Genomic DNA, 24,312 nt, shown 5'->3' with positions numbered 1-24,312 from the left:
TAAATCTATGGTCGCTAATCTATTCCCTTTCTCTGATTCCTGAAAACAATGTCCTTCTGGATTCTTGATGACGGCAGATGAGAATGTGTATGCGTGCGTGAATGAGAGGACAGGAGAGGAAGGCTGGTATGGGGGGAGATGAATAAAGTATACTGAGAAGCATACTTCTCAGAAGCAAGTATACTGAGAAGGATGCTAACAGGAAGCAATGAGAGAGCGGAATCAAGGTGCAGAGGGAGGGGGCCACTCAGTGGATGGGCAAGGGGCTCTGTCACACCTTGTTAACTCCTTCAGGCATCACAGAACCAGAACCACAGCACAGCGCAACAATGAATGATGACAACGATGATGCCAGCGAGGACACTTTCCATGTTGTTCTTCAGACCACGCTGGACAAAGCCTAGAAGACATGACACATTTTCCAGGAAGACAACTCAACTAACTTGTGTGTTTGTGTGTCTGTGTCTTACAGGGGTCAGCTTTTGTTTTCTGGGACGTTTATTTATAAAGCAGAATACCTTTTTTGCTGAACAGGTGAAGTGTTGCTCTACTAAAGCATTCATAACGATAACACGACAGGCTCTGGCTTCCTGAGAACTTTTATCTCCAGATGAAAATAGCCAGATCTGGAAACCACACATGTGAGAAATAGTCAGTCCTGTGTACCGACCCTCTTCCTACAGATACTCGGGCAGCCATGGGGAGCCAGGTAGGCGTGCTTACTCATTGCTTCGAACCTGGCTGTGCTCACCCGTCACTCCTCGGGCCTTGGATAAGGCTAGCTGTGGTGGTGGAGGGCAGGGGGTGTGCCTCTCCAGCCAGGGAAAACTGCTGTGTTAAGCCCCTTCCCCGACACACAAAGATGGAAGTACACTTGAGACAGGGGACAGTTATAAAGTCAGTCCAGAGGGGTTTTGAGAGCCAAAGGGCAAATGAAAGCTCTTCCTTTCCCTTCCATGCAGGTGTCTCTCCAGAGAACTTACCAAGTGCATCCTCCTGTTAGGAGATAACAGGTGGTGGTTTTAGGGGCTGAACATTTGTTTCCCACCTAAATTCATGTTACAATCTTAATCCCCACAATGGGAAGGCATTGGGAGGTGATAGGTCATGAGGGTGGGGCCCCCATGAACAGCATTAGTGCCTTTTATACAAGGGACCTCAGGGAGCTCCTGCCTTCTTCCTGGCATGTGAGGACACAATGCAAATTCTGAGGCCAAAGACAGGGGAACTGATTATGTTGCCTCCTGAACTCGGACCTCCAGACTTCACAACTGTGAGAGATAAAAGGTCTGCTGTTCATAAGCCATTCAGTCTCTGGAATTCTGTTGGAACAAGCCCGAGCTCAGACAGGTGGGGGGTATACCATAGGTGCATTTGAATGAAGAGAATTCAAATGGAGGTCATTGGGGAGGGGACAAGAGTGAAAGAATGGGGGGGGGGAAGTGAGAAGTGGAGAGGAAGAATGTGGGAGGAGAGAGAACACACAAGAGAACAAACATTCAGACCACACAGGACTTTTGCTGACCTTTAAAGCTGAATTCCAAGCAGGATACAATGCCACCAGACGTGTGTGTTTCACTTTATGCAGTACAGGCACTTCTGAAACACTGGCTATGAACAGAACTTTTTAAAAGTCCCCTTTGTATACACCTCTGAAAGCTCACAACTTGCAGGAATCCCTCTGCCTTGGACCATTTGTGCTGCTGTAACAAAATACCACTGGGTGTCTTCACTTATTTCCCGGTTGCGGAGGTAGGTGAGCCTGAGATCAGGGTGCCAGCCTGGCAGTGCTGGCGAGAGCCCCCTCCTGGCTTGCAGACGGCTGCCTTCTTGCTGCATCCTCACACCGTGAACAGAGAGCTTCCTTTACTTACAAGGACACTAACCCCAACACAAGGAATCCACTCTCGCGACTTTGCTGAACCATAATCACCACCCCAATACTCCATCTCCAAATACCATCACATTGCACGTTAGGGCTTCAACGTATGAATTTGCAAGGAGGCAGGGGTTACAAACGTTTAGTCTACGACAATATCTCCAAACCATTCGCAAGGACAGCGATCCTTTGGGGAACATCAGTCCCCAGTCTTCCGTCTATGGGGTCACACGGAGTCGGACACGACTGAAGCGACTTAGCAGCAGCAGCACGCTTGAGTTTCCAACTCATAAATGTTCTTACTTTCATGAAGCCAAAGGATATTAGAGGCATGTATTCCAGCCTCCTCATTATACAGAGGAAGAGTCTAAGGCACAGAGAGGCAATGATTGGCCGAGGTCACACAGATGAAGTGAGTCACAGCTGAGTCTTGAAGCTGAGAGTCTGATCTCTTTGGTGGTACACGTCCGGATGGTTACTCGCTTGTGCTGCCTGAAATAAGTGGGCCAGTGCCTGGGGCCTGAGAACCCGTTAGTTATATGAACCTGTAGTTTTAACATCCTATTTTTGGATGTCAAAACTACATCACTGGGGTGTTTCTCTTTTTCATTACAGCAGTCATCTCTATTTTATTTATGTTTTGCAGTGAAATGATTTAAATCAAATGTGCTTGGGCACAGAGGAAATTTGACCTGAAAGAGGGTTTCTGTGGCAGAATGAGAGCCAGCAGATACTTATTTCCTGCCTTTCTGAGACCAGTAACATCCTGGTACAAGGGGATCCATCAATACACCTTTCATAAGGGTTTCTCTGCACAGTGAGGTGGAAAATCTTTCCAATGACTCTGGCCCATTTGTAACTCTGCCCTGAATAAAAGAAGTGATTGATCGGGGCTTGGATGGCTTCCATGCCCAGGGGCCTTCCTGCACCCTAGGAGGTTGAGTCTATAAGTGGGATTCAATTGGGCAGTTGTTCCTGTAGGGAGTGCCCAGCAGGGGTGAGGATGGCTTCTGAAGAGTGGGCAGTGATGGGCCGATAGTGCTCAGCCTTCGTCTGCTGGGTCTACAGAGGGGTTGATGCCCGGATGTCTCTAAAATAAAGACGCTCACAAGGGATAACAGGGAAGGCTTGCCATTGGGCGTTAGACACAGCAGATGCACTGCCCCTCTGGGTAATATCCAACGCAGGGTCGGTGTAATGGAGCCTCAGCACGTCCATCAGCCCGTCTGTTGGCATCACTAAAGAGTCCACAGTGGGCCGTGAGGAGTGGGAGAGCATGAAGGCTCTGTAACAGGGTGACGGGGTGTTGGGGGTTGAAAAGGGTGGCCCATTTCTTCAGACACGTCCACGACCCCAACCTCCCAAAATGGCTGCCCACATCCTGGGCGCTCCGTTGGCTGGGAGACCAGGGGGCCAGAGTTCAGTCTTAGATGCCACTACTCACTATCATCCTTTGAGTCATCAACCTCTCCCTCTGGGCCATGCTTTTGTTTCCTACCAAACTGGGGCTGCTTATTTCAGGGGAGTGGTCTTTGACTTGGGGGAGCAGGGCAATTTTGCCTCCTAGGGGACATTTGGAAATACCAGGAGACATTTTTGATTTTCACAACTCAGGGAGGAAGGGTCGGGTGCTGCTGCCTTCTATTAGAAGGAGGCCAGGTTGCTAAACATCCTAAAATGCACACAGCCCTCTTGCCCCACACAACGAAGATCCAGATCAGTATGTCAGCAGTGTGTCGGAGTTGACAAAACATGCCTTAAAAGTTGCTATGTGACATCCCTGTACTATGAAACGTGGGGCACAGCCCAGAAGGGCAGGCCCTTCTCCCCACAGAGCTCCTCCCCTTGACCTGCTCCCCACTCCCCCGTTAGGAATGAGGGAGGACTGCTCCCCTGGCCCGTCTAAGGTGGCCAGGGTGCAGAGAAGAATGAAACTCCGTCTGCCTCCTCACAGGCTGGTTTAGTCTTTAGACACCTGCCCATGTTCCCGCAAACCAACCCAAAGATGCCCTCAATTGCTAGCTTCCTTCCCACTTCCCAGGCACGTGGACTTGACCGAGACCCTTCTCTCATTCAAGCACCAACTTTGCGATAAATGGGATTATAGAACCTAATTCAAGCCTGAGGTGCTGTGAGCTGTAGAAATCAGTATCTCCCCCAGTGCCTGGCACACAAGAGAGGCTCAGTAAATGGAATTCATTATTTTCCGTGGGGAAAATAATGCCTATTTCCTCTAACAGCCGTGAGGATTATAGGTAAAATAGGAAATGTGGTTAGCTCGGTGCCTCCTGCCACGGCTGGTGCCGAGTGAATCTGGGCGGATGGGGACAGAGGGATGCAAACGTGAATGACAAGAAATGAAGGTTCATGGAAAACCAAAGGCCCACTCAGAGCCTAGCATGAAGGAGAGCTCTAAAGGTATTTGCCCAGTGGAGGCTCAGGGAGGCTCAGGGAAGCACAAGGGGTCTACACCAGGGTTTCTCAGCCTCAGTCTTACTGGCGTTTGGGGGCAGATGGTTGGGGAGCAGTCTACGCACTGTAGGATGTTGAACAGCATCCCTGGCCTCCAGCCACCCGATGTCAGGACCATCTCTCACTCTGCATCCCAGCTATGACAGCCAAAACTGCCTCTGGACTCTGCCAAGCATCCTCTGGGGGCACCATGGCCCCTGGTTGAGAAGTGCCTGACACACAATGGGCCCTCACTCAGCAACTACCTGCTGGCAAGGGCTGAAGCTCGAGGGCACGGGAGTGAGCCACCCCCGCCTGCCTTCGCTGCTGCAGCCCAGCTTACTCATGATGAATGAGTGGAGAGAGGTTGTCCAGGGCAGACACCAGCTCAGTTTCTCTGAAACCGTCGGACAGTGCTTCATTTGTGCTCTGCCTTGTGAAGATGGCGGCTTTTCTGAGAAACTATTTTTCCAGCCCTGAAGATTTCATGTAAAGATCGCAGTAAATACTCGCCCCCTCAACTTGCCTCTTGTCCCTCTCCTTCCAAAGGGATCCTTCTCATTCCAAATGGTTTAATCTCCCTATTTTGTGGATGAGCCACTGCAGTTGAGAAGATGAAGAGGTATGGAGTTAAGCTGTGGGTTTGTGGTTTGGGCTTAGAGTTGGCAAAACCCACGCTTCTCTTTAGCATCTGCACACAACCCTTAGAGGATTGCTTAGGGAGGTTATGGAGAGAGAAAGCAAAATGCATAGGTTCACAGGTATATGGGTGGAGGGACCCCAGGGAAAAAGGAGAAGCAGAGGAGAAATGTGATGTGAGCTCAAAGGCAGCTGGGTTGGAGGCTGGTGGCAGGAACTTATCACCTCTATGAGGATAGGATTAGATTAAAACTGCCAGGTTCTACCATTAGGAATGAGCTGCAACCGAACTGGATTACTGGATACTTCACCCTCCTCTTGTCCCAATTCCAATCCCCTACCCAGTTCTAGGTCTCCCTTGGCTGCATCCACTTCTCTCCAGCTCCTCCATTACTTGCAACGGGACGAGAGCTGCTGATGTCTGACTAGGCCCCGTCACAAGCTTTACCTGCCCATCCATCCCTTCTCCCGCTGGCAGCCAGAGAGATCCTTGGAAAAGACAAATCAGATGCTACTCCTTCACTTAAAATCATTCCAATTCTCCCAATTTTTCTGAAGATAAAGACAGAATTCTGACTGCAGCCTGCAGAGCCCTGTAAGACACGGCCCCTGCCCTCCTCCTCGGCCCCTCTCCACTCTCCCCTGTTTCTTGGCTTTCTCTCCAGTCATTATGAGTAGCAATGAATTCCTACTGAGCCCAGGACGTTTGCACATGCTGCTTCTAGTCTCCACGTCCTTGCTTTAGCTTAAATGTCACTTCCCCAGGGACACTCTGCTGCCCCTCCCTGGTCAGGCTTCATAGTGGAAACCCTCAGGACGCTCAGCCTTCACTTCACCACACTTATCAGTGCCTCGTTTAATGACTGACATCTGTCTCCAAATCAGACGGTAACACTGTCTGAGGCAGAGAGGCAATCTGTTTTGCCCACTAACATGTCTTTGCTCTACTCAGTTTCAGCGCACATTTAGAGAATAAATAAACATTTAAACATGGGGAGGAAGAGAGAGGCTTGCTCCAAGTGTGGACAGAGTGTCCCTTCCAGGGGTCACATCCCGTGGCTCCACTCCCAAACACCATTAGGGGAGAAACGGGGCCAGGCAGAGCGTGGTATCTGCCTGCCTGCACAGACTCTAGCTGACCCGGCCCTCCTCACCTTACAAGCTTTCCCTCCTCCAGCCGTGGTCACATGAAGATGGATCCTGGCTTCCGGCCCCTAGCCCTCCATGAGGAGAACCACCCCTCAGTCTGGGATAACCAGCCCCTCAAATCCACCCACTGTTTCATCAACAACAGCAAACTGTCAGGTCCCTACTGCCTGGGCAGTGGAAAGGCGACGTGGACTGTGACCTCCAGGAGCCCAGCGGCATCTGCGTCACCTGGGCTGGCTGGAAACGCGGACTCCCAGGCCCCACCCTGTCTGCACCTGAACAAGCGCCTGGGGGGATAGGGTGGTGTGGGGACTGGTGTTAAAGTCCAAGAAGGCCTGGGCTCCCAGGAATTCCCATGGACAGAGAAGCCTGGTGGGCTACAGTCCATGGGATCGCACAGAGTCGGACACGACAGAGCGACTGAGCAACAACAGAGCGGGATCCTCAGAGCCACAGGGGGCGGGGGCTGTTAGACGGTGGCTCTCCCTCCCGCACCCCCACTTTCTGATGCAGGAGGCCAGGGGCGTGGCAGGAAAACCTGCATTTTCTCAGGTTCCCACTGGTACTGATGCTGTCCATGCAGGACCATGTTTTTGAGAAAAATGGCTCTGCAGCCTTGTGAGGGTCCAGGAAGAGGTCAGGGTGGGGTGGGGTGGGGGCGCCAGGGGGTCCCATGAAGGCAAGTGTGAGCTGAAGCTCACCAGACAAGAAGGTTTGAGGGGCAATCCAGACAGAGGGCGCTGCAGGGGCAATACTCAGGAGCATGAAAAAGCAAGGTGTGCTCAGGGAATGCCCTTCATCAGCTGGCTGGGGGGAGATGGGGGAGGCAGGGGGAGGCAAGGGGAGGGCAGAGAAGCAGAGGGGACCTGGAGGCCGCAGAAACCCTGCTTCCCCTCGGTCTGCAGGGTCTGCCGTGGGCCGAAGCATCCTCAGTGATCACCCGTGTCGCCACCAGCTCACCCAGCACTCGAGGTTCTAGCCACGCCCCAAGCCTGGTCCTGAGGCCTTACATGCCTTAACACATTTTTCTTTCTTTTTCAACTTTTAAAAGTAAATACTTATTTATTTTTAAAGAAACAAAGATCTATTTAGGGCTTCCCTGGTGACTCCATGGTAAAGAATCTGCCAGTCAAGTCAGGAGACACAGGTTTGATTCCTGATTTGGGAAGATCCCACATGCATGGAGCAACTAAGCTCGAGAGCCCAGCTGCTGGGCCTGTGAGCGAGACCCCAAGAGCCACCGCTGCTGGGCCTGGGATCTAGACCCCGAAAGCCACAATGACTGAAGCCCATGCGCCCCAGAGTCCATGTTCCATAAAAGCAGCCACCACACTGAGAAGCTCGTGCCCTGCAACTAGAGAGTAGTCCCTGCTCGCCACAACTAGAGGAAAGCCTGCACAGCAACAAAGACCCAGCACAGCCAAAAACAAATAAAAATTTAAAAAAGTTACAAACTCACAGAAAGTCACCAAGACATTCCAGGGAGGGCCGTGTTCCTTGGCCCAGCATCCCCCAAAGTGACATCATATGTAACCGCAGCGCTGTGTCAGAGTCTGTGTCAGAGTCTGACAATGAACATCAGCCTAGTACTGCTAACCAGACCACAGACCTTAGTTAGGTTTCAAATTTTCCTTGCACTAATTTGTGTGTGTGTGTGCGCGTGCGTGTGCGTGTTGTTTACTATTGATTCCTCACCACAAGCCTATCGGATCTCATTTTGCAGATGAGGAAACAGAGGTACAGAGAGCCTCAAACTTGCACGAGGAGGGCAGGACACAGAAATAAATTCCTGAAGTCTAAAGCTGACGCTCCTATTGCTTCTCTGGCAAGTTCTGGTATTTATGCAAGTTCTCACGGATCAGGGCTGTTCCCAGGGGTATTCATATCTGAGAAGGACTGCTGGGTGCCACATGGAGACTCCAGGCCTGTCCTAAGGGACCAGGTCTTTTGGGAAAGGGCCCACTGGCAGAAGTCGAGCAGAGAAGCTGAAGGAGAGGGCCGTGGCCACAGATGGCCTGCCCCGGCGGGTCTGAAGCGGTCCCGCTCTGGCTCAAACGTGTTCCTGTCTGCCAGTCTGCCCCCAGTACCTGGTCTGATGTTCGCAAGGCTGCCCTGGGCTGTCTGCCAGCATCAGGACCAGACAGAAATCTGCTGTTCCACATCTCAGCCCCTTCCCTGGCGCCTGGCAACCCCACAGAGGCCTGCTTGTGAGGGCAGGAAGCCGGAGCCTGGCCTGCCTGGCCAAAATCTTGGCCTCTGGCTGCTGGGGCTAGGGTGGGGGTGGGCAGGGGCGGGGAAAGGGGGCACACAGTGAGGCCTTACAGCACAGAACAAGGCCTCCCTCTCCAGCAGGGCCTCCAGACGCCGCCTCGCGGGCAGCCACCCACCAGACAAGGCTCCTCTTTGCCGCTACTTTTATGGCATGTGGGGCTCCTTGGAAGGGAACGTTCCTTGTGCTTATAACTCTGTAAGGATGATCTGTGTGTGCAGATAGGGACTACCCAGACCCACGGACGCTGCTTGATTTCTAGCCAGAGAGGTGGAGCTGTGGGTAAATTCTTTCCTTCTTCAACGTGGCACTCTGTTCATATTGCTATAATGCTGCTGGTATAGTTAGGTAAAAAAGGTTTCCTTTCATTAAGGGAAAAACAATTCAAACCATAGAGGGAAACATGTTTTAAAAAATCCGCTATGTTATTGGGAACAATTCTGCCTCCATGTGGAGCAACTATTGTCAGGGCTGCATCAGTAAGCTCGTCTCTTAACCTCTCTAAGCCTCAGTTCCCCCAACTGGAAAGTGAAAATTAGGCTGGAAGGATCCACCCCAGATGGCTAACCCACAGAGCTCTGTATGGGAAAGGGTGAGATTGAAGCGTTAAGCGGGGGTCTCTTACTTCTATTCTGTCCAGAGATTCCAAACGCAGCCCCAGCAGGGCGAGTCACTGAGTCACGGTCGTTGCTCCGGGAGTGCTGGACAGGGCTTCTCCAGCCCAGAGAAGATGAAAACCCAATTGTCTAAAAATGTTCTACAGGCCAGAGCAAACTGGTTCATTTACTACTTGCTAGTTTTGACTTCTAAGCAGACTTTGTCCAGGAGTCATTTCAGGAGCTCTCTGTAGTCCTTGGATCAGGAGACAGAAAGCTCTGTAGCGACAGGCCCCGAGGTAATGAACCATGGTCCTCGAGTGTCCACCAGCTCCCCACTCCCTGGCAAGGAGCCTGATGGGGCTCTGACTGAGCCTCCCACCCATCGCCCACACACCAGCACCTTCGGGGCTGCAGAGGACGGAGTGTGCAGTCAGCCCACCCTAGTTGCACACTGGCTGAGTCAAAGTCACTTTTAAAGCCCCCCAGAAACTACTAGACTCTACATCCCAGAAAATGCGTTGCAGGTTTCCCTCAGAGCATCAGAGGTTCCTCTCTCAACACCACCCCCAATCCCCACCACTATGAACTATTTCTCCACAAATGGCATTAATGTGTCTGCTCTTACTTTAGGTTAGAGGAGACAGACACACAAATTAGTTTAGAGCAGCATGTGAAACCAAACTGCACTTTATACCTGCCCCCACCTATCCCATAAAAGGTAAGCCTGCCACGAAAGACAAAAAAAGCCAGAAAACCGCTGACCTAGAGCTAGAGGATCAATACCTACTGTGAAGGAGGGGAAGCTTTATCAACCAAAGCTAACAGAATGGCTACAATTGATAAGAGACAAGGCTCTGTGCTTCCTGGTGGCCTAAGCAAAAAGGGATGCCTTCTGTCATAATGACTCACAATCCAATACCTAGAAGCTCAGTCAAAGAAACAAGAAAAACTCAGTCCTGGGGTGATGTGCCTGAAAGGGTCAGGGAGAGAGGAGGCAGTGGGTGATCAAGTCCAGAGGTCAGTGGGAGCTTTGCCAAGGCCGGGCCTTTGGCTCACACTTCAAGTGGCATGAGAGCCAGTGGAAGGCTGAGTGCAGAGACATGACCTCATCCAACTCGTGATTTAAAAGAACAGCTCTCCGGAAGTTGAGCTGAGAATATCTGCTGAGGGGTGGCAGTCAGAGAAGGGGAGGGAGGAGAAGCAAGCAGATGCGGAGGCTAAAGCAAAGTGCCAGGCCAGAGATGGTGCACAGCCTTAGAATGAAACCAGAGTGCTACCTACCAGGCTTGGCAAACTCTGAACTCATCCCTCCATTCAGTCCCAGCTCAGGCCTCTTTCCTTCCACCTTTTCCCTTCAGCTACGTTGATCTCCATCCATTTCTTGCCCTGTGTGCCCTGTGTGTCTGTCACTCTGGGCATCTGCACCCCCTCGTCCTTTAAGCGTTCTCTTCTTTCCCCGTATCCAGTCACAGTGGGTCACTGCTGCAGTGTTGGTCCATGGTTCAGTGGGTTGATTTTGGCCCATCTCTCCACCATCTTGGTCATCTCATGAAGACCAAGACATGCCTTCCACTGCATGTCCTCCAGCACCACAGCCCAGGACCGGACACATAACAGGCGCTTAATAAATTCTGAACCCTCTGAGGCAGACACAGAACGATTCCTAGGTTAGGAGATGGAAGCTCACAAGGCCACCAACCTGTTGGGTGGATCCCTAGTCTGCCTCTGAGGCCTGTGCCCTTGACCTTTATATCCAATTGCTCTAAACTCAAATCAGAATATCTAGCCTGGATCTTTCTTTGCAAGATTCTTTTTTTTTTTTAATTTTAAACTTTTTATTTTGTATTGGGGCATATCTGATTAAAAATATTGTGACAGTTTCAGGTGAACAGTGAAGGGGGACTCAGCCACACATATACATGGATCCCTTCTCCCTGAAGCTCCCATCCAGGCTTCCACTAACATTGAGGAGAGTTCCATGTACTCTACAGTCCTTGCTGGCTATTCATTTTAATTTTTTTTAACATCAAAAACATCTTATATTGGGGTATGGCTGATTAACAATGTCGTGGTAGTTTCAGGTGAAGAGCGAAGGGACTCAACCAAACTTATGCATGAGGTTATTCATTCTAAACACAGCAGATTACTCTGCAAGATTCTTACCACTGAATTAAATCAAGATCTCTGGGCTTTGATATGGGGCCAACAAGAATGTGATGACAACCTGCAAAACTCAGAGAAGAGGGTTAGGAAGCTGCACCCAGACGCTATGGGATCCGCTGACTTCCCACCTCCATCAGCTCCTGCCCATCTCACTCAGCCCCAGCAGAGTGCGAGAGCAAAGCGGGATTAAGCAGGATCCCACCTGGCTGGCTGGCCTTCCTGCCGCCATCTTCTTCCATGACTCACAACACAAACTGTCCTCCCTTCAGTATACAGCCTTTATCTGATCAATTTTCTAGGTTGTAGCAACCAACAGCGGAATCCACAGGAAATTAAGCATGTTGACTCCATCTTTGGATACCACATGGAGAAGAGATATTTACACATGTCTTCTGGGCCTGGGGGACTGGAGGATTTTGGCAGCCAGTATTTACTGAGTTTTGAATGACAGTTGAGGGTTGGGGGAGGGAGCACAGTTATCTTGCTTCCCAACTCCATGCAGATTTCTGAGTTAGGGGGCCCCTTCTCCTGAGGCTCTCTTTTACCTCTACTTGGCTGACTTAGAGAGTGGAGGGATTTGGGATTAAAGCTAATCTTTCACAGAACCTGGTATCCGAAAGAACTGACTTTTAAGCTCCAGCCAGATTTAAGGGGCCTCTCGTCATCGGCAGCAATGAATTGTGATGGGAATCCATTTCTAGGTGCTTGCCTCGTGCCATCTCTTCGTGGTTCCTTGAGCTGTAACTTCTCCTCAGGTCATTTATGAGGGGAGAAAAAAGGCAACCTTTGAGATTCATGGCAGACATACCAGAGGTCTGGGGAATGAATGTCCAAATACAAAGTAACCATAAATACATAATAACACCAACAGCTAACATTTGAGGGACTAGCACACCGTGCCAGGCACTGTACAGATATTTACATGCAGTGTCCCATGACCCTCACGTATTCTTTTGCAATTGAAATAAAATTCAGGGACTTTCCTAACAGCCCAGTCGTTAAGACTTCACGCTTTCAATGCAGGGTGATGCAGGTTTGATTTCTGGTTGGAGAAATGAGACCCCACACACCATCAAAAGTTAAGATGTGGGGGAAAAAAAAAAACCAATAAACTATGACATGATGCATCGTCACATAGGATCTTTTAAAATAAATAAATAAAATAATAAAAACCCAAGCTCCTTCTCATGGCCTGTGAGACGCTATGGGATCCACTGACTGCCCCCCTCCATCATCTCCTTCCTCCTCCCCTCATTCATCACCATGTTTCAAGCACCAAGCCAGGCTCATTCCCGCCTCAGGACATTTACACACAGACTCCTCTGCCTGGAGTTCTCCCCTGCAGCTCTGAATGTCTGTCTGACTGACTCTCATCATTCAAAGTTGGGCTCCAAGACCACTTACCCCAACACAAACCCTGAGTCCATCTCATCACCCTGTTTAATTTTTCTATAGCAGCTTTCCATGTCCTTGAAGCTTCTTATTTATGTATTTCTTTAGGTGTTCATAGTCTGTTTCTGCTTACTGAGCTCCATGAGGTCAGGGACCTTGGACTCCTCAGTGTCTGGAGTAATACTGGCACACAGTAGGTCCTGCATAAATACTCGAAGAAGAAATAAGAGGGAAACTGGAACTGGGGTTTGCCTGACATCAGTCCAAAACCTGGGTTCGTAACCACTAATCCACACTGCCTCAGCACAGGACATCCCTAATGTACAGGGTCAGGTGACCTGGCCTGCTTCTCTCACTAGCTAAAGGTCTGTTTCCTGCATGCTAGTTGGAGCCTCAGCAAAATCCAATGTTAGGCATCAATGATGCAGATTCCCAACAGCAACTGTAGCTCAGAACCTGGCCCTTGAATTCAACAACTGATGCTGCCAATGTATATAATGAACACCCAGGTGTCACAGACAACACAGAGACAAGTCAGAAAAACACTGGGGAGGAAAGCACGGCTGGCTGTCAAGTAGGCTGGGCTAAAAGCTGCCTCCACTTTCTAGGCCTTGGTTTTCACATCTATAAAATGGGGACAATGACTGTCCATCTATTGTAAAGGGCCTACTTTCAATACCATGTCCAGAAATACATGGAAAATATCTGTTACAGAGCCTGGCACTTCAGAAGCAGCTAATAAGTGGTCATGAAAGAGGTATAAAATGCCTGCCCTATTCAAGTCAACTGGGAACCTGCAGGAGTCCCTCTCTGCCTCTTAGATCCTAGAAGAACAACAGGAAGAACGCTGTCTCCATTGCTTTTCCCAAACCCCATCTCAGAACACATGGGGTGACAGAGGGCAGAGCAGGAAACAGGAGCCATTCTGGGCCATGTCGCGTCCAGGTCACGGAGCTTGGGTTTGGAATCGGCTCTGACAGCAGCTCTGTGACCTTGGTGAAAGGAAGCAGCTCCACCCCCTTTCCTCAGTCATTGGCTGGGATAACGGCCGTGTCACTGGCTGCTGCCCACCTCTCTAACCTCATGTCCTAACCTCCTGCCAAGCCCACTCATCACACCCCCTCCCCACCAGACTTCTTCATATCTTCCGTCTGAGTCTTTGGGAGTCTGTGCCTGCTCTTCCCTCTGCCTGGAACAGCCTTCCTTCTGGCTCTGTCTTGGCCTAAGTGGCCCCTTTATAAGATCTGGCACTTCCCAGGTGGCATCACCTGCCAATTCAGGAGATGTAAGAGACATGGGTTCAATTCCTGGGTAGGAAAGATCCTCTGGAGAAGAAACTGGCAACCCACTATAGTATTCTTGCCTAGAGAACCCCATGGACAGAGGAACCCAGCAGGCAATCCGTGGTGTCGCAAAGAGTCAGACACAACTGAAGTTACTTAGCACATTGTAAGCTCTGCCTTAGTGTCCTTACCATTAAAACAGGGGGGCTTCCCTGGTGGCTCAGATGGTAAAGAATCTGCCTGCAATGCAGAAGACCTGGGTTCAAGCTGTGGGTATGGAAGATCCCCTGGAGAAGGGAATGGTAACCCACTCCAGTATTCTTGCCTGGAGAATCCCATGGACAGAGGAGCCTGGTGGGCCACAGTCCATGAGTCACAAAGAGTCAGACACAACTGGGCAACTAACACTTTCACTTTTTTCACTGATAACAGTACCTACCTTACAGACTTGTTTTCAGCATTAAATGAGTTAACGTATGTAATGCACTGAGAATTAGGCCTGGTATGTGAATAAACATACCAGATGAGACGGTTTGATGGCATCATCGACTCAGTGGACATGAGTTTGAGCCAAACTCCGGGAGATGGTGAAGGACAGGGAAGCCTGGCGTGCTGCAGTCCATGGGGGCACAAAGAGTCGGAAGCAGCTGAGTGACTGAACAACGATGTGAATAAGCGGCGTCCAGTAGTAGCAGCAGCAGCAGTAATAATACTCCAGTCACTACTCTTCTGTGGCATAAAAACCCAAGGTCCACCCAGGTATCTTACCTTTCACAGGTCTGTACGCTCTGCAACCAGACAGTGGTTCTCAACCCAGGCAGCCCATCAGAATCACCTGGGAAGCTCAACATTCAGCTCAATTAGAGCTGACTCTCAAGTAACATGGGTTTGAATTTCAAGGGTCCACATAAATGCAGATTTTTTTCAATAGTAAATACTGTCATACTACACTCCAAAGATGGTTGAATCTGAGGATAAGGAACCTTGCGCACCAGAAATTGTGGATACCAGGCAGCATAGATACCTAGGGTCGACTCTAAATTATATGCAGATTTTCAATTGTGAGCAGGGAGGCACCTCTAAGCCTCGAGTGGTTCAAGGGTCACCTGTACATCAGCCGCTATGGTAGGGAACACAGGCATCAGCTTTATCCTCCCTAGGTAATTCCAGGGCAGCACTGAAATCGAGACCCACTGTAAGGACCCAGGCTCAAAGGGCCTCAAAGCTATCTGCTGTACTCCCCCTTGCCAGTAGATTTTTACGTTTTCAGCCTACTCTCCTATGATCATTCCTAACGAAACAGCTGGCCTATCTGTTCTATTTCTCCCTAGAGCAGTGGTCCTCAACAGGGGGCAATTTTGTCCCACATGGGTACTTGGCAATGTCTGGAGTCACTCTGGATATCACCACGTGGGGGAGAGAATGCTACTGGCATCTTGTGGGTAGGCTCCAGGGATGCTCAGCCCCCTACCGTCACAGGACACCACTACAGAAAAGACTTATCCAGCTTCAGATAGCAACAGCATCGAGGTTGGAAAAACCTTGCCACAGAGACATCTTTTCTGCGGGTGTGGGGAGGACAATAGAAAATGAGAAGAAAGCATAAAAAATCAGGGGAATTTGTCATTTCTGAATATCAACCTCTAGCCATGTGCCAAGCAGATTCTCATGAATAATGACAATAGCTGCTAGTCTCTGACTATCTTCAACGGACTACAAGAAGACTAACTCTCTGATGTATCTTACTTAAGCACAAGGCAATATCCCCACTTCACCCATAAGAAAGCAGGGACAGCAAGGGTAAGCAACCAGGCTAAGGTCACAAAGTTTGCACACTCCAGATCTAGATTTTAGCTCCTTTTCTTGATCCCAAAGTCAAGGCTGCCCCAGCTCACATTTCCTGACCCTCGCCATATGCCAGGCAATGTTCTGAATGCTTACCGTGTAGGAACTTCATCTTCCCAACAAATCTGTGAACTAGATATCACTATGGTTACCATCATCATCCCCATTTTGCAGTCTGAAAACACTGAGGCAGAGTAGGGCGAAGCCACTTGAAGAATTTCACATAGCTCGTAAATAGCAGAGGGGGAATTTGCACCCTGGGAGCCTGTATCCAGAAATCGGATCATGCCCATCACACTCTACTGCCTCTAAGAAAATGATGAAAAGGAAGGATTGAATTTCTCCCTGCCATAGGATATTTGCACAAGTGGTTCCCTCTGCCTGGAACTCTCTTTGTCTGGCTTCTCTGTCCAGCCAACTTTTTTCCCCCACTGGCTCTCAGCTTATACACTTCACTTCTCTGGGACACCCACTCTGACCTTCAGATCAGGTGAGTTACCTCTGTTAAACCCAGTCTCCTTCACAGCATTTCACAGTTTACAATGAACTCATGCAAGTGTTCCATTAATGTCAGTTTCCTCCTCTAAACTACAGATTTGTGCAGACAGGGACTGTGCCTGCCTTGATCCAAGCTATAGCCCAGACGCCTGGCCTGATGCCTGGCACAAAAGAGATGCTTAAGAAAAGCTTGTGGTTGAATGCATGAAGCAAAGGACCAGAAGCCAAAACAAGAGCTGGTGCCTGACCAGTCCATTTCCCCAGCCCCAGAGAGGAACAGAGACATCCAATGGGGCTTGTCCAAATGCCTCCAGGACAGGGCAGGGCAGCAGAACACGCCAGGCCAGTTGGCAGTGGGACCATAAACCCATGTCCCAGAGCCATTTCTTCTTCATGGTGGCTGGTCTTGTCATTTTCCAGTCAACCCTGGTTGAGTTCTAATTGATTCTCTCTGATATCCCTCTCCAGAAGGGAGAAAGGCTCTGTTTACTGGGGCAGTGCATAGAGGACAGGCCTTTTCTTCCTGCTGTATTTAATGCTGCTGCTAATCACGGAGATTAGACTAAAACAATTACAACAGCTAATTAAAGAACAATGCAGTTTTTGGCATCTTCACGCAGACGGCACCATCGGGAATTCCTAACTCGGGCAAAGCAGGGATAATTAAAACCCCGGCTCGACTCTTCCCCACTCCAGCAGCTGGATCACGCTGATTAAACTGCAAATAAAACACATGAAACCAACACTTTGTAGTCTATCCAATTTCACTTAAAAGGGCTTTTAACTGATTCATAAACAGAGAAGCCGTAAACAGCGAATTATTTAACTAAAGCCAGTTATTTCGTCATCGCGGTTTTCTTTATCGCCAGCACTGGACTTGTGCATGTCGCCCAGGGGACATCAGGCTGATGGACTCTGAGGACCCACACTTCAAAGAATGATGCCACTCGCTCCTGCTCGCTGGCAACAGGACGCCACCAACGTGCAGCTGTATTCTCTGGGCTTTGGATCCCACCGGGAAAAAGATCAGGTACTACCCGTGTCCCCCAAAATGCCCAGTTAGCTCTCGACTCTCCATCAAGGAAGGCAGAGAGTGAGACAGAGAAGGTAACAAAGTGTGGCTAACGTGGAAAAATGTTTAACTGTAGAACATAGCGAAGTTATTCAAAGTCCAGCCAACTTCGGACCTAAAACGCAACCAGTACTGTTGCAAGTAAGGAAAAGCCTTATTCTCCGGCTGCAGGAAGGCATTTAACAACATCTGGATTCGAAAGCATGTTTAATTTAGATGGAGCCACTCTGAGACCCCAGTTCAGACATACTTCCCAACTCATCCTATATCTGGGGCTTGCTAGCTTTCTCCTCCCTTGTTTCCAGGAGATAAGAGGGAGAAGAAATGAGAAGAAAAAGGGAAAGGAAGAGGAAAAGGCAGGAACAGAGAAAGTGAAAGATGCTCATTGCAAGCAGCAAAAGAAGACAGAAAAAAACTAAAAAGACAGCAAGAGAGCTGCCCCAGGAATTTTAAAAGCCCCGCAGCGCATGTGTGGGTAGATCAGAGAGGGGCACCCACCCTCCCGGCATGGGAGCCCAGGCATGAGCTGGGATCTGTAGCAGTGCCTTTCCATCCCGCTGGGATGAAAAGCCTTCTTCCTCCTCTCTATCTCAGACTGATAGATTTGTAAAATAAAACAAAAATTGAAGTATCAAAAAAAAGAAAAAACTTGAGATGCTTGTCCATGCTTGGGTGCCAAGCAATGGCCAATTACTATAAAAGTTTCTAAAAGCTTGCTCTCAATTTCTGAAGCTGTCTCAGTGCAGACGGTGACAAACAAATGCTTTGTGACTGGCTGCGATCCATGGACCTCACTTTGAGGAGTTCCTTTCCCACAGTCACTGGGAATATACTTAATCAGATTCATAATATCCCATGTAATGTGCACCACATGTTGCTCAGTGACAAAAAAATGCAGGCTTTCAAATGCATATAAATGTAGGAAACCAAGACCAGAAAGAAGTGCCCCGAAGATTATATTTCAGGATGATGATTTTACTTCTCATTTTATTTCCATCTTTCTCAAACTTTTTAAATAAAATACCACTTTTTGGCATAAAAAAGAAATCAAAGTGATTTTTAAAAGAATATTCCATCTATGAAAGCAAAGGAGCAAGATGCTTTATCATAAGAAGACATGCAGTTATTTGTATATAATTATTTACATATGATGCTATAATAAGTATGCTCATTATTATATACTCAATAAAGTTATATAACTGCATGCAGACACGTGATGGAATTTTATACAGCCAATAAATATGACATTTACAAAAAATACTCTATGATTTAAGGAAATGCTTTTGCACTTTGGTTGAACATCAGTTGTCAATATTCAACATTTTTTGATCTACAAAAACAGCAATTTCACATGTGTGACATTTGTAAAATGGAAAGAAAATGACATTCAAATTTTTAATTCAGGGAAATTGCTAGCATTTTTCAGTTTTATCCTAATTTTTATAACATCAATAAGAATTCTGTTATAGTAAATACCACTTTCAAACGTTACCGACAAAACAGGTTACTTGCTCTTTGTGTACGTGTGTTGGGAAAAGGGGGATAAATGGTAAATTTAAATTCATCAGTATTAACTGCTAGATTATGGTTAAATTCGTTCATCATTCCATTCAAGATCATGATCGTGAACTGGGCAGGAAGTGCTGTCTCTGTGTAGGTGGAAGAGGCTGTAATCACGAGGGACCTGAAGATCGGGGGTCCCACGGGTCTGAGGCTGCCATCCTTTGTCCTGTTTCCTTAGGCAAGTCATTTCTATTTTTGCTTTGACCTCAGTTTCTCCCTTTTTTAAGATGAGGGGTTTTATATGGTATCACTTATACGTGGAATCTAAAATATAACATAAATGAACCTATCCAGGAAACAGAAACAGACTCAGATAGAAAACAGACTTGTGATTGACAAGGGGGAGAGGGGTAAGGGAGGGATGGATTGAGAGTCTGGGGTTAGTAGATGTGACCTATTATATACAGGATGGATAAACAACAAGGTCCTACTGTGTAGCAAGGGAAACTGTACTCAATATCCTGTGATAAATCAGACTGGAAAAGAATATTTTATATATATATATACACACACACACAACTGAATCACTTGCTGTATAACAGAAATGAAAAAAACACTGTAAATCAACTATACTTCAATAAAAATTAATTTAAAAATTAATACAATGAGGGGTTTTAAGAGTCTGATCTTGAAGTTCCTTCCAGCTTTGATATTCCATGATCCTACTCACAATGGCCAGAACCCACTACATAAATTGTGGGACAGAGTGCAAAATAAAAATTCAGGGCCTCTTATTAAAAACTTCCTAAGAATTTCAAGGTAGTAACAACAGAGCATTCAACCAAGTGCATGGTCCTACTAAGCACAGGACACATGCCCCGTCTAACCCTGCCCTCATCTCTAGCTATTTCTATTTACCAACCACCAGCCACCAAAACAAAAGCAGATTTATCAGTAAGTGTTTGGCAGACCAAGTGTGTCCATTCCAATAAGAACAACTCACAATTCTGATTTTCAATCAGCATCACTCACACCTGTCAACAAAAATAAGTAACCACACTTGGGGCTGGGTGATTAAAAATGAACAATTGCCTTTTCATACTTGATTATAATTTCTATTTTAAAGACACATCTCTAACTATGAAATTGTGCTTGGATTTCAAAGGCCGCTCTGAGTTTTCCCAAGTCTTAAATTCCACCGCGTTGAGCCTTATTCCTGCTAACATCTGTGATGAAGATGAAAGTAACTCTCGGTCAGCCCTGGTCATTGAAGCTCAAAGCAGAGGATAAGATTTGGTATTTTGTGAAGTGTGAGGCGCCAGACACACTCACATCTGTTTCCGGGGCTTGCTGTTTCCTTGGCTAGTGTCAATCTGAACCCGGGGACACCAGGGCCATCATAGAGAGGCAACTCAGACCACTTCCTGCCTTTGGATGCCAGGAGGAAACCAACACATACGGCACTGCCTTGCTTCCAAGGAGCTCAGCCACACAGAGCAGCCAAGGACAGGACGGATACACAGGTGCCTGGTTCTCAAATGCAACCAATTCACTCTGCACCTTTCTAATGAGTGTGATGATTTCTGGAGCTGAGAAGCACAGCCAGTCAAGGGTTACAATCAGCCACATTGAAAGCAGTGAGAAATACCGGTGGACAAGAAATGTAAGAGCAGGAAAAATGACTGAAAAGGAGACACAGAGATCTTTTTTAAAAAGGACTCTGGAACCACTAAGTGAAGAGCTACATCCTTCTCCTTGCCACTGGGAGTCATCAGTGCTTCTAGCAGAATCCAAAACCTACTGCTTGAAATGATGGTGAGATTTCTTCAAAGAAGTTTAACCCAGGTCCAGTATCCTCCGCCTCAGAAAGTAGGAGACTGGGAGATAAAATGCAGAAATATTCCCTCTTGAGAAAATCAGGACTGTCTTTATGTCCCGAAGGCTTCAGACTGCTGGAGTTTTTTCTGAACACGTGCAGTATATACAGTATATATGCATTTTCACATTGCTTAGCATTTCTTTTTACCTAGTTAAAAAAAAGCATCTGTAACACAGGTCTTACGTTAGAGTCTAGAACAGGAGTTTGCAGAATTTTTCAGTAAAAGCTCAGAGAGCAAAGACTTCCAGCTCCGCAGGCCATGTGGTCTCTGTCACAGTGGCTCAGCTCTGCTGTTGTAGCTCAAAGCAGCCAGGGACAGTATGTGTGGAACGGGCGTGGCTGTGTTCCTAATAAAACTCCACTGACTGAAATAGACAGCTGGCCGTATTGAGCCCATGAGCCATAGTTTACCAACCGCTGGTCTAGAGCAAAGAACACAGGCTATAGACAAGGCCAGACCCAGACTTGAATTCTGTCTCCATCATTTCATTACCCCAGATTCCATATTCCACTTTCACAATATGGGGGATAATAATACCCTCTCTGCTGAGCATCAAATGGAAAACTGGTAGAGAACTGATAAAAACCAATTTTCTTCACCCAATAGCCATTCTTTCTGTGAGACACTTTCCTTAGTTCTTTATCCAGACCATTATTTTAGACAAATGGCTTTTCTTGAACATTATCTCACCCTCCTCCTGCTCATATTCTGCAAGGCTGATAGAAAGACACCATCCACTGATTCCTTGATAAGGAAACAGGGCTCATGGCCAGAAGGATAAAGCATACTTTAACCAGAGAGATAAAGTATACTGTCAAACCCAGTAACCCCTGGCTTTGGATCTGCTGGTCATACAAACATGGAAACACATGAATCTGTAGACATACCCACTGAGAAATCTATCCATGGATAGAGAAGAAACACGATGGTTAGGAGCATGACATATGAAATCCAGCTTACCCACTTACTGGATGTGTAACCCCAAGTGTGTGAAAGTTGCTCAGTCATGTCCAACTCTTTGCAACCCCATGGACTGTAGCCTGCCAGGGTCCTCTGTCCATGGAATTCTCCAGGCAAGAATACTGGAGTGGGTAGCTGTTCCCTTCTCCAGGGGATCTTTCCAACCCAGGGAGTGAATCCAGGTCTCCCGCATTCCAGGCAGATTTTTACCATCTGAGCCACAAGGGAAGCCCAAGAATACTGGAATGGGTAGCCTGTCCCTTCTCTAGGGGATCTTCCTGACCCAGGAATTGAACTGGGGTCTGCTATATTGCAGGTGGATTCTTTACCAGGTTAAGGCACTTGACTATTCAGCTTGGGTCTCTTTATTTGTGAAACAAGGCTAATAATAGGGTAGGTTGTAGAAGGTTCTACCTTGAAATGCTAAGCTTAGTGTAATGCCTCACACACAGTAAACATTTAACCTCTGTTGAATGAGGTTGTGAGGATTAAATGAAAATAGTATTCTCAGCCCCAGTTCCTGACATTCAGGGAACTTGCTATCAATGATCATTGCTTTATTAGTGACAGGTCTAGACACACTTACACACCTAGGGAAACAAACGCACACACGGCTGTGAACTCCACTAGGACAAGAACTATATCTGGCACAAAGCACAGGCTTGTTGAAAAACTGTCTGTTTGCTCGCTTATGAACAAACCCTCATGAATGTAAACAGATAATTGTAAACAGCTGATGGCTGGGTTAGGCTACCCAAGGTGCATCCATATCCATTCATCCCCTGGAAGGAGCTAAGGAATGGGCTGGCCCAGGCATGTGATTATGAAATTTTGCTGGCCGTGTGCAGGTCCCCAAAACACCACCAGCCACACTGCTCAAAGAACCAGGCTAGCGCAGTCCCCTGAGCTGCTCAGCCCAGACGTGACTCTAGGATCCCAGGCGGTGACTGAGGAGAAGGTGAGGGATGAACAAGGAGCAGTAAAATCCCCTACACACAAGTCAGCTGGAGCAGGAACAGCCAAGGAGGCTCGCGAGGGTGGTCCCTTGAACTGCTGGGATGAGGTTCTGTCTTTGAAAAAAGACAGCGTGTGTATCTGGAGGGAAGAAGCCAACAGACACCGCACTGCTCTGCACGCAGGGAGTGTTTCTGCTCAACCAGTTCCCAGCCAGTCCCCTGGGTGCCTGTGGAGGCGAGGCTGCCTCTAAGCCAAGAAGACAATGGCTCACCTCTGGAGGGGCCGCATCACACAGGGCGGTCGTGCCGCGGGGCGCCTGGCTCCCAGGCAGCTGCCTTCGCTACGCCAAGGAAAGCCCATGGAACTTGGACTTCCTTGTCTCCACCAGGGTGGAGACTCTGTCCTCTTAGCATTACATAAACGAACAGCTTGGCTCCTTGGCCGGGAATCAGAATGAGCCAATGTCTGCCTCTGGCTATGACAAAACCAAATCCTCAGTAAGTCAGTGGAAACAGTTCATGGAGGGCCAGATGCAGCCTTCGGATGGAAGAACTCGGTCTGCTCAACTGACACATCTGCTTTTCATTAAACGATGTTTTTGATTTGGCTATGGTTATGCTGTTGGTGTTTAAAGGTGGTGGTGGAGAGAAAACTACCCTTCTGTTAAGTAGAAGTATGTGTGTGCGTGTATATATGTACTGATGGATGAATAGGTAGTGTCCAGATGAGCAGATTCACACCCACGGAAGATGCTAACATCCCCATTCTACCGATGGGCACACTGAGGACCCATGAGCTGAAATGCTAACAAGTAACACAGCCAAGATTCAAACCCAGCTATGACGATTCCACCATCCAGTTCCTCCACCCCACCACGTTGGGGCGCAAGGGCTACAATTAATATTATGTGTTCCCATGACATCTGGGGAAAACCAGGAGGGCCTCAAATGGCCTGAGTAATTCCCCTGCCCTCTCTGCTCCCCAGGATAAGGTCCCCGAGCCAAACAACCCTCCTTATTACAGGAACCAGGCATAGTTCCTGCTCACCTTTGTTTCAGTTCCCTGTCAGTTCTCACAATTACTCACAACAAGACAATCACATCCTCATGTGGGAGCCAGAGGTCACCTCACCCTCTTGGGGCACCAGGTACAAAGTCTGCCTCCCACGGGCCCTGGACGGTCACTCTGTCCTTGAGCACAAGTTCCAGTGTGGCCCTTTGCGACATGTGGCATCCTCCTCTCCGGGGCTGTGAGTATCTGGGATTAATAAACTGCTGCGCATCTCACCTGTCGGCAGGTGTGTTCAGCCATTCCCAGGACCCTGGGAAGGAATCTCTGCTGCACACACCGAACAGCTTCCTGAAAAGGGAGGCCTGTTAAGACACTGATAAAATATATTGTTGCTCAGCCCCCTCAAGAGGTCACCTTGCCAAGTGCCTCCTGGCAGGTGTCAGCAGAGAGGGGGCCGAGGGCTCTGGCATTCAGATAACTGGAGCTTGATTCATCCTCAGACTGAGCAGGGACAGAGCCCAGAAGTCCTTCTTCTTTCAACATTCCACCGTCACTCTACTGCGTGCCTGCGGGCAGGACCCTGACTTTTGTAACCTGCAGCTTTCCACGTGGAGCCCAGGCAGGAGCCAGGAGAACTCAGGAGCAATTGATAACAAGCGGTGTGCCATATACCCGGGGAGACACGACAGTGAACGTAATTAGAGGCAAAGCCCTGATTAAGTGAACTCAACTAACCAGAACCATCAATTAGCTGAAATCTTT

At 48.3% G+C, this 24,312-nt stretch overlaps 1 protein-coding gene and 1 long non-coding RNA gene across 2 annotated transcripts in view; one reads left to right on the top strand and one right to left on the bottom strand.

Annotated features, from left to right (window-relative positions):
- LOC132658544 (uncharacterized) overlaps positions 1 to 23,147 on the top strand; it is a 34,260-nt gene extending 11,113 nt beyond the window's left edge. Inside the window, exon 2 of the long non-coding RNA XR_009598344.1 lies at positions 295 to 23,147. This is a non-coding gene — a long non-coding RNA (uncharacterized LOC132658544). The remainder of the gene's footprint in view (positions 1 to 294) is intronic.
- Positions 1 to 24,312, bottom strand: part of XYLT1 (xylosyltransferase 1) — a 349,663-nt gene that overhangs the window by 200,407 nt on the left and 124,944 nt on the right. The gene's annotated exons all lie outside the window — the stretch shown is intronic.

The sequence above is a fragment of the Ovis aries genome, chromosome 24, assembly GCF_016772045.2.
Source record: "Ovis aries strain OAR_USU_Benz2616 breed Rambouillet chromosome 24, ARS-UI_Ramb_v3.0, whole genome shotgun sequence".
NCBI lineage: Eukaryota > Metazoa > Chordata > Mammalia > Artiodactyla > Bovidae > Ovis > Ovis aries.
Note: the sequence above shows the minus strand (reverse complement) of the source record. Positions and strands in the feature narration are given on the sequence as shown.